The sequence below is a fragment of the Nicotiana attenuata genome, unplaced genomic scaffold, assembly GCF_001879085.1.
Source record: "Nicotiana attenuata strain UT unplaced genomic scaffold, NIATTr2, whole genome shotgun sequence".
NCBI classification, from domain to species: Eukaryota; Viridiplantae; Streptophyta; class Magnoliopsida; order Solanales; family Solanaceae; genus Nicotiana; species Nicotiana attenuata.
In genome coordinates this window covers 323,728-335,050 of record NW_017670665.1, presented here as the reverse complement: position 1 = coordinate 335,050, position 11,323 = coordinate 323,728, and positions in this window count along the sequence as shown.

Sequence of the window (11,323 nt, the reverse complement as noted above, 5' to 3'; positions counted from 1 at the left end):
TGTTTGTTTGTTTTTTGCCTGTGGTTGGATAACTGGATCAGCCATCAATTATGGGCCAAAATACAAAATTAGGCCGATCGGCTGAAACTAATTGCATTCGCTAGTCAAAAAATATATAGAATATATATGTTTTTTGTATATAAAACACATATATGCAAAAAAAAAAAAAAAAAAAAAAAAAAAATTGCCGGCTATTATTTTTGATAGAGCAAAAAGTACAGATTTTGCTCTTCTTATGACCTATCAGTTCTTTTTATAATTGGCATTTCGGGAAGGAAGTCTTCATATTGTCTGTGGTCCACTGTGTTCTATTTTTAAGATAGGAAGGAATTAAATGCGAGACGCATTTTGTTTTTATATGCTTCCTTTCTGGGGGGAAATAGTGAACAAAGTAATATATGGTGATGTGGGGGATGTCAATTTTGAGGACTGGCTTTCACAGCGAAGTGCACATGAAATTGTCTCAATAAATGCATTATGAGTACTCTCTTCACAGTTTCATCTAGAAGACACAATACTCAATTTTTTCTACTTCAAATAATTTATAATTATAGATAATTTCATAGACTTGCCTCCAAGTTTAAAAGAGTTATCGTCCATGAAAATAACCATCATTTTTTCTTCATTAGGATAGGCTTATATCACACCCTCTAGGGTGGCGCTCTTTTCTAATCCTGCGTGAATGCAAAATATTCGTGCACTAAACTGTCTTTTTAAAAAAAATGATAACGTAGTATAAACTAGGGATGGGCGTCGGCCAGTTCGGTTCGGTTTGGTTTGTTCGGTTTTTGGTTTTCTATTTGGTGCACCAATAACTGAACCAAAATTAGTTCGGTTTCTTCGGTTTTTGTTAATTCGATTCGGTCGATTCTCGGTTCAATTCGGTCGGTTTGGTCTTGTCATATTGAGCTTTTAAGTCGGACTTTTTCTACTAAAAAATATGACTAATTTCATGTTTAGTGCAACTAAAACTCGAAAATGCAATACTTATAATATGACTAGCCAAATCATTTAGTTGATCCAGGAAATATAAATTTATTTGACAAATATTACTTACAATATAACTATCTCATAGACAGCAACATCGGCAACGCGCAAGCAAACAAAGATGAAAGATGCATTGGCAAAGTCAATTTTTCGAATGTGGGACTTTTTTTGGGTTTGGGCTTCAGATTTTATAATGTAAATATGTGGAAAAGTTGGGCTAGACAACTTAAGAGGAACCCAGAGGCTAGGATCCATATTAGAAAACTTTGATTTTTCTGTTTAATCGAAAATCGAAGTTGCAAAACCGAGCACCGAACCGAACACCAAAATTATAGAAAACGTAAACAGCAAACCGACCGAATAAGTCGAAAAATTGAAACCGATGAACAAAAATTTGCGGTTCGGTCGTTATCAAGCCCACCCCTAGTATAAATGAGGCGGATTCTCTTAACGTACAAAGAAAGAGAGAGAAGTATGTATATATGGCTATGAAGTCCAGAAAACCTGAAGGCTGGTGTATAATGTATTTATTGCGTAATATTCCTTCCGGTCCATAATAAGTGACCAATTTGCTTTTTTATTTTGGTTCAAAATAAGTGTTCATTTATATAATCAAGAAAAAATTCAATTTATTTTTCCAAAATTACCCTTATGTACATATCCATAAAGGCATTTATTCCTCACATTTGAGAAGAGAAGTAAGTGCTACTATAACTATGGTGCAACATTTAATGAAGGGTAGTTTAGTCACACTAATTATGTTCGTCTAGAATTTAGTATTTTCTTAATGGGTGTGCCCAAAGCAAATTAGTCACTTATTGTGGATCGGAGGGAGTACTGCAGTAGTTGTATGCATTTTTCTTTGAAATCCTGCCATTTTTTCTTTTTCTTTCTTTATTATAGTTTTGACTCTTTTGGCGATTGATGACTTTTGCACAGGGACAACACCTGTAGTGATTTCTTGAATTGAAATGAATATGATATGGTCCCTTCAAGCTTTGAGCAATAAAAACAAATAATTTCTGTTTGGAGCATATATATGAAAGATTTTCCAACTGGCTTTTACCCCTTTTAGGCCAAACCTTGTACTATACTAAATACCAATAATCAAGATGTGACCAACTATTGCTTGTTAATAGACAAGACTATAAGATCAAAAGAGTATCAGGAGATGGCCCAATTGTCTTAAGGCCAACTTACCATTTTGTCCCTTGAGACTGTTTGTTGTCAAAAAAGGACATACCTTAGCGAATAAGTGGGCGTTTGGACATAAAAATTGTGAAATTTCGGGGTCAAGTGAAAATAGTATTTGAAAATTAGAGTTGTGTCTGGGTATAAATACAATTTGGAGCTGTTTTTAAAATTTTTGCGAGTGATTAGAAGTGAAAATTTTGAAAAATAAATTTTTGAATTTTTTTTCGAAATTCAACGTCAATTTGAAATTTGAAATTTTCATGAGCAACCACTAATTCCGAAAAAAAGTAATAAAAAAAAAGAAAAACTTACACAAATGCCCCAAATAAATCTCAACTTACCAACCTCTAGCCATTAATCATAGACTTATCAAAACTAGCCAATAAAAATTGAAAAACCAAATAATAGGGTTCTTTCTCTCAAAGAATCACATGCAAAAATCACCTTCCATATTTTTAAGCGTGATTAGCAACACTAGATACAAGACGGAAAGGAAATTTTATGGATGAGGTAGCAAATAAGGTGATGAAATACAAAAAATATATACAATATTCCAAAAATCTAAACAAAAAAGGAACTTTTTCAATGGGTATAGTTGAAATTCATTGAAAATATATAAATAAGTCAATAAACAAAATTTGAGGAAGATTGGAGGTGATTTGGACTGGTTTTGTATCAAAATTCGTAATTAAATCGAGTTCAAAAAAGTCTTCTGCGACACATGTATCAAACATGTATCACGCATGTATCTCACACACAGGTATACATGGATATACATGTGATACACAATAGATACAAATATAATACATTGTGATACACAAATGATACACAGTGTGATACACATATCATTTTTTTCATGTTTTTACCGAATTTTCAATTAAAACCACCTCAAAACTTGACCAAATCATCCCAAAACTGAGATTCAAGCTCCTTAAGTTGTGCATAATCTATTCTAATAACACCCACTCAAAACAAAGCAAAAATTTGATATTTTCTTGCTACAAATAGCTAATTGGCTAATTTGGCTAATATTAGTAATATTTTATCAATTGACCAATTTTTGTAATGAGCTGCCTATGAATGAACATAGCTGGTAATTTCCCAAAAAAAATTATCGCCAAACAAGCCCTGAAAGATCAAAACATGAACCACAGTATAGAGTAGATGTACTTCAAGATTTTAGATAAAAGATTACTATTATTCACAATTCTAACCATTATATGTAATAATCAACATAGACAACAAGAATTATAGATTGGCTATGGATATGAAAAACAAATTATGAATGATTGACCTCAAGTTTAACTGAATGAATAAAATATAGAAAATACAACAGTAAGTGTTTGATTTACTCAAGAACCTAAATAGGAAATAATTTACTTTTCTTATGTTTGCATAGACTCTATAGATTTATTTTGTTTTTTATATTGTCTTTTTCTGTAGTTCAACAAATTAAACGTACATACCACTATATAAAATATTAAATTTTAACGATTATCCAGAAGGGGTTGGTTGAAAATTGACTATGGTAAATTTTAGTGATTCATAAAGTGTTCATATGTAGAGAAGAAAGCTAGGTCCCTAATCATGATTTAAGAGGAGGAACTGTCACATCGACACCAACCAAAACCTTAATTATGGTTGATTTAAAGATAAAGACGGTGGGTCTAACAATTCTTAATTATCACAAAAGTCCGACGTTTTATTATACAAATCCTCGTTCATACAAAAAATAGCTAGATGAAATAATCACATAAACATATAGAGTTTTTTGGGGAGAATCACACGGCGCGAGACTTTCCATCTCAGCTTAGGTGATGGTCAACAACTTAGGCAGAAAATGCTAAAAGTGGCCAACAATGCTAGATTTCTTTTCCCTTAAACGCTCTAAAAAAGGTATGATCGGGGGTTTAACCCTATGATACGAAGTTACTTGATTGAAAGGATAGGAAACAGCCACAACGTTACGTACCAAAACTATATGAAGCCCTTTCGGATGGCCTAGAATATAGTCTACTAGATTTTTCATATAGGCCGTGAATTTAGAGGCGTATCCAAGAGTTCAAGAAGATGGGTGCACTATTACGAAGAGATGGATTCAGGAGTTACATTTCACGTGTTCAACCTTTAGTGTTAGTTTGTATGGGTCCACCAAATCGTAGAGTACCTGGTCCTCTACAAGGTTCTACTGAAAGCACTTAATGAAACAGTAAGTAAATGAGGCAGAGGATTTTTACATGGAAAAATCCCACACAAGGGGATCAAAAAATCACGACCTACACCTGTAGGCTTTTAACTTCACTTACTTGTAATCTACCTATTACAAGCCACTTTACAATACTTTCTATTGCAAAGGATTTACTCAACTAACTTGTGGTACCTTTACCACAAGCCACTTTGTGACTATCCTAGTTACAAAGGCTTTTTTCTAACTTGTGATGCTATCACCACAAGCCACTTTGTAACTCTACGATTACAAAGACTTTTCCTTATGACTAAATCTAGTCACAACGTAAACTCAAGGAATTTACGGGTTTACTAGAGGATTCCTAATCAAAATGCTTCTAGATAAGCTGTTTAGGAGATACAGTAGGTACAATAACAAGGTTACAACTCAACTAGGACAACAACAATCTATCTTTTAGGAACTGGTCTGTAGTAGCGTTCAACCTTGTTCTTCAAGCTTGTGAGGATTGATTTTTCTGTTTGTTTTGCAAGAGGCTTGAATGAGAAACAGAAGCCTTCCAGTCATATTTTGTATAAAGCTCATTGTTGGTACATCTTGATCACATCACTTGAAGTGATATGAGTACTTTGTTTGGTTAGAGAATGAGTGGGCGGACAGTGCAGTTCAGTGCGGTAGAAACTGTGCCGTCAGTCACTTCATTTCCAGCTGTGTCCAATTGACTCTGTACTGCTATGAGGAAATCACAAGAGCATCAGGTCCTTATGTCGGTTCCTAGCTCCTGAAGCTGTAGCAGTTCACTTTTAGCTGGAATCCGTTAAAGCTTGCAGCAATCCAAGTAGGTCAGGTTCCCTATCTGGTTCTTAACAGTAAGTTTGTTCGATCATCAAAACATAAAGCAAGAGTATTTAAGATCTATCAATTTCCCCTTTTTTGATGATGACAAACTTAGTACTTAGTTCCCCCTGAGACTATGCCTTGTCTCAGTAACTTAAGAACCAGTTCCCCAATGTGTTCCCCCTGAGTCCTATATATTATTCCTCCCCCTTTTGGCATCATGAAAAAGAACAATAGCACAAAGAAGTCAACCTAAGCTAACTCATGCCACATACGTGCACACAAACATGATAGAGAATAGAACACACAGAGAGAGTACTGGACATAATAAAAAAGGATTCATATTAATAATGATTTAATATGCCTCTACCTTTTGAAAAAGGAGGAGGCAACATTGGACTTGTTAACAGGAGCAGCAGTAGTACATCCCAACCATAAAAAAGAAAACAAAAAAGACATCCACCAACATCAACAAAGAAACAGAGAAAACAGAAGAAGCATATCCAGAAGACTGGTCACTTAAGGGTTTTTTAGGGGGCACTTGGAGGAAAAGGCTTGGTAGCTGCAGCAAGAACAAGGTCTATCCGGGCATTTCCCGACTTTTGCTCATTGAGCAGTTCAGCCTTCAGGTTCTCAACTTGCGCCTTGAGATCAGCATTTTCCTGTGTCAAACGAACCACTTCATCATTCGACATGGGAACCCCTCGGGCTTGCTGACCTTCCAGGACAACATTCCTGGCCTTCAACCGACGAATTTCCTCAGCTGCAGAGTTCTGGGCATTGATGAGTTGAGAAATAGTTGATGTACTTCCTACCCCCCCCCCCCCCATACTTCTCAATACACTCGCACTCTTCCAAGGTTGTCTGCGAGAATGTGTGCTTTCGGGTCCCCATTTTACCTGTTCCCAGTGGAACCTTAAAGAATTTGAACACCGGAGTAAGCAAGAATCCATAGGGAAGCCCATGATTACCGTCCTTGAAATTGGCAACCTTCTGCATGTGTTCAATCATTATGGCAGGCAGACTCACAGGGTTGAAACCGTCCAGTTGCTCCATTAGGAATAGGTCAGACTTAGAAGTCACAGACCTCCTTTCTGCTCTAGGCAATAGGACTTTGTTAACCAACCCAAACAGCAACTGGTAGACATGGAGTAGTGCTTTCTTATGGATCTGGTCCCCTTTTTTATTAGCATTGTCTTTCACCACTGCATTTCTGAAGTTATATTGACAGACATCTCGTACACTCGACACCCCAACTGTAGGAACGTTCAAAATCTCTCCAAGCACATCAAAGACGATATCTACCCCATTGACCGAAGCACAGACATGGTCAGTATCAACTGGAAAGAGACTAGCGAAGAAACTTTGTACCTCCTCCTCATACACTTTATGTGCATCAATGTGAAATAGATGCACCCATTATTGAAACTCGACCATTTCCAGAATTTGGCGCATTCCGGCCATCTCAGAGATTGTTGGGTCAAACGTACGACCCAGCAGAACTTTTTAATGCCTTAGGCGCTCAGAGCCAAGGCAGACCTCACTTCTCACTTTCTTCCCAGAACTAGGTTCTTCAACAGTTTCTGACTGGCGTTTTCTAAGCTTTTCTCCACTGTCTTTCCCTTTTCCTTGGACTTGACTAGTATATCCTCATCACTCACTACCTCCTTCATCTTGGACTTAGATGTTGACCCTTTCTCCGTTGAACCATGCTCTGCCTTTTTAGAGGACCGCCTAACAAGAGAACCAGGTTCCTCAGGAGTTCCCTCTTCTACCTCGACTACAGGAATAACTTTATCACTTACAGGTACCCCATCCTTCACCAACTTTCTTCTTTTCTTCTTGCTACTCTTCTTGCTCTTTTGGAGAGCAGAGTCATAGGCCACTTTGACTTGAAGCCTGGTAGTAGGTCGCTTGATTTCATACTCAAGGGTGGAGACAAACCTTTACTTACATATGAACGCATCAAGGGCCACCTTGTCCAGGTCTTCTTCATCACTAGAGCACATTTCAGGTTCTTGAATTTACAGGGGCACAACATCGAATGCAGGAACAACACTGTCCTGGGGATGAGAGCCCTGACTTGGGTCCTCCGGAGAGGAATCAGGTTCCTCATATGGTGCCTCAGTAGTGTCTGCTACTGCATCCCTTTCAACAGCCATAATGGCCCCTTCTTCCCCCACACTGAGTGACTCATTTTTCTGAGAAGTAATTTCATACAATATCCCATCAGCGGATACTACAAACACAGTTACGACATCCTTCTCTTATTCAACCGTTGCTTCCACAACCATGAAATTCAGCGGCAACGACGGCATAACCCTCTGTGAACTCAGTATTGTGACCTTGTTCTCCACTTAGGGTTTGACTGGTGGGAACAACATACGATGGAGAGAACAGAGCGGTAGTTTCAAGGGTTTCTGAGTTGGGAAGAGATGGGGAAACTAGGGAAGGTGTGACTGCAGCAGCAGGAGTGTTAGAGGGTGACGAAGGCTCAGTGAAAATGAGAGGTTCCATAGATGGGTCAGTGATAGTCACAGCTGAGGCAGAGAGATCGGAAGTTTTCTCAGCCATTGAAAGAAGTGATGTGATGATCCTTCCCTTTTGGGTGATTCTAGAGTAGGAATTATGGTTAAGAAGAGCAGTAGAGAGGGTTTTTAAAAGGAGAGGATAATTGTGAAGGGAGAGGAATAGGCACCAGTTCTGAAACGGCGGTTGGGCGTGGAGAATTGCGATGTTTCAGAGGGAGATGGAACGTTTTGAATTGAAGGGATGTGACAGCAGGATCTGAAAAGTTGATGACATGGCAGTTGTATTTTGTACCCTTTTTAAGATGTGTATTAAAAGGATGCACAGAGCTACTAACCTTTAGTACAAGAACCTGGTTCTTGATTTATTTATTTTTTGAAATGAATCAATCCTCTTTTATCAGTCATGCACTGCATCTATCGCTTCTATGCTCATCATGCGTGTTTACCTGCAACGGTATTGGAGTGAGTTAGACAGGGCCAGAAAACACTTTGAGCCAGTTATTTCTTAAGGATACGAGCCAGCCAAAGAGGAATCAGGTTCTTAATTTGGCTTCAACAGTCCCAGCTTTACTCTGTTTCTTTCAAATTGTTCCCTACTTAGTGCTTTAGTGAAAATATGTGCAATTTGATCTTCTGTGCTGTAGAACTTCATACATATCAACCTTTTCTCCACATTATCTCTCAGAAAATGATGCCTCACATCAATATGTTTTGTCCTTTTACGTTGAACTGGATTCTTGGCCATGTTGAGTGCACTAGTGTTGTCACATAGGAGGGGCACACTCTCAGTGAGTACCCCAAAATCCTCTAGTTGCTGCTTGATCCATAGAAGCTGAGCACAGCAGGATGCTACAGCTACGTATTCAGTTTCAGCTGTTGAAAGAGCCACTGAGTTTTGCTTCCTTGTACCTCAAGAGATAAGACATGAACCTAAGAAGTGAGCCATTTCAGAAGCGCTTTTTATGTCCACAAGATAACCTGCATAGTCTGCATCAGCATACCCAATCAGATTAAAACTGTCACCTGATGGATAATACAACACCAGGTCCTGCGTTCCTTTGAGATATCTCAGTATTCTTTTGGCAGCCTTCAAGTGAGATTCCTTGGGATTTGATTGAAACCTTGCACACAGTCCCACGCTGAAAACAATATCAGGTCGACTGGCAATGAGATAGAGGAGAGACCCAATGATGCCTCTATACATTGTCTGATTCACAGGAGTTCCAGTCTCATCCATGTCCAGTCGAGTGGCAGTTGCAATGGGAGTGTCTATCACCTTTGATGCTTCCATGCCAAACCTCTTCAAAAGTTCCCTGATGTATTTTTGCTGACAAATGGAAGTACCCTTTGGGGACTGTTTTACTTGAAGACCCAAGAAGAAGTTTAATTCTCCTATCATGCTCATTTCAAATTCACTTCCCATAAGTTTTGCAAATTCTTCACACAGAGAGTCAGCTGTTGCCCCAAAAATGATATCATCAACATAAACCTGAACAATGAGCAGGTTCCTTCCTCGTTTCTTTAAGAAAAGAGTGTTGTCAATTTTCCCTCTTTTAAAACCATTCTCTAAGAGGAATTTTGACAATCTTTCATACCAAGCTCGAGGAGCCTTCTTTAGCCCATACAGAGCTTTGTCCAGTTTGAACACATATTCAGGGTGCTCATGACATTCAAACCCTGGGGGTTGCTTCACATAGACTTCTTCCTTAATGAGTCCATTCAAAAATGCACTCTTGACATCCATTTGGAACAGAGTGAATTTCATATGAGATGCAAAAGCGATTAGAATTCCGATAGCTTCCATGCGAGCCACTGGAGAAAACGTTTCATCATAGTTAATCCCTTCCTCTTGATTGTATCCTTGGACAACTAGCCTGGCCTTGTTCCTTGTGGTAATTCCATGTTCATCGAGCTTGTTTCTGAATACCCACCTGGTTCCTATAATGGTTCGATCTGGGGGTCTAGGTACCAAGTGCCACACATTGTTTCTCTCAAACTGATGCAGCTCGTCTTGCATGGCTGTAATCCAATCTGTATCTTTCAAGGCTTCCTTGATGTTTTTGGGTTCTATCTGGGAGAAAAAAGCTGAGAATGCAAGTGAATTTCTGGCTCTTGACCTGGTTTGTACTCCAGAATCTAGAGGAGTGATGATGTTGTCTATAGGGTGAGAGCTTTGGTGTCTCCAATTAGACGCCTGAGGTTCATTCTGAGAGGAGGAAGGTATGTTTGGCTGATTTTCCTCTATCTTTCTTTCAGGTGCTAGTGGAGTTCCCTGAACTGCATCAACCACCCTTTCTTCAGCTTCTGTGGTTGTGATTGAGGTGCTTGGTTCTGTTGATGATGAGGCAACATTGTCTTCATTTGGCTCCTTTACTTGACTCATCATATCTGCCTTTCCGTTTGTCATGTTAATGACTTCACTAGGAACAAGTAAGGGTTCTCCATCTTGATCTTCCTCAGCACTCTTCTCAGATGATGGATAAGATTCATCAAAGATAACATGGACACTTTCCTCAACACATTGAGTCCGCTTGTTATATATCTTGTGAGCCTTGATTTGAGATGAGTACCCAAGAAATATTCCTTCGTCACTCTTGGCATCAAATTTACCAAGCTGATCCTTTCCATTGTTGAGAACATAGCATTTGCATCCAAATGTTCTTAGATGAGTCAGCTTGGGTTTTCTTCCATTCAACAATTCACAAGGGCTCTTATTCAGAAGTGATCTGATCATGTACCTGTTCACTAAATAGCAGGCAGTGTTGACAGCTTCAGCCCAGAAATTTTTTGCAAGTCCACTGTCAATCAGCATTGTTCTTGCCATTTCTTCCAGAGTTCTGTTATTCCTTTCTACTACATTTTGCTGGGGAATTCTGGGAGCTGAGAAGTTGTGAGTGATTCCATTTTCATTGCAGAATTCATCAAATTTGACATTGTCAAATTCTGTCCCATGATCTGATCTGATGCATACAACTCTAGACTCCATCTTCACCTGGATTTTCTTCACAAAGGCCACAAATACCTCAACAGTTTCATCTTTTGTTCCGAGAAATAGAGTCCATGTGAATCTGGAATAGTCATCCACGATCAAGAAAATGTTTCTTTTTCCTCCTCTGCTTTGCACCCTCATAGGTCCACACATATCCATATGTAGGAGCTCAAGCGGCTATGAGGTGCTCACATCTCTTTTTGACTTAAAGGAGGACTTCACATGTGTGACGACCCGGCCCGTCGTCACGTGAGTTACCGCCCCGTTTCCCCCATGTTATGGTTCTTCATGTTTCATTACCAGTATTTGATGTGTTAGAGTTGGTTTGGAATGGTTTTGATAAGAAATGAGACACTTAGTCTCGTTAAGGAAGGCTTGTTTTGGAAAAGTCAACCGGATGTTGACCTATGAGTTAGAGGGCTCGGATGTGGATTCCGAAGATTCGGTTAGCTTTGGTGGATGATTTGTGACTTAGGAGTGTGATCGGAAGTAATTTTGGAGGTCCGGTGTAGAATTAGGCTTGAATTGGCGAAGTTAGTATGTTGGCGAATTCCGGTGGATAGGTGAAATTTTGATCCGAGGGTCGGAATGAGATTCCGA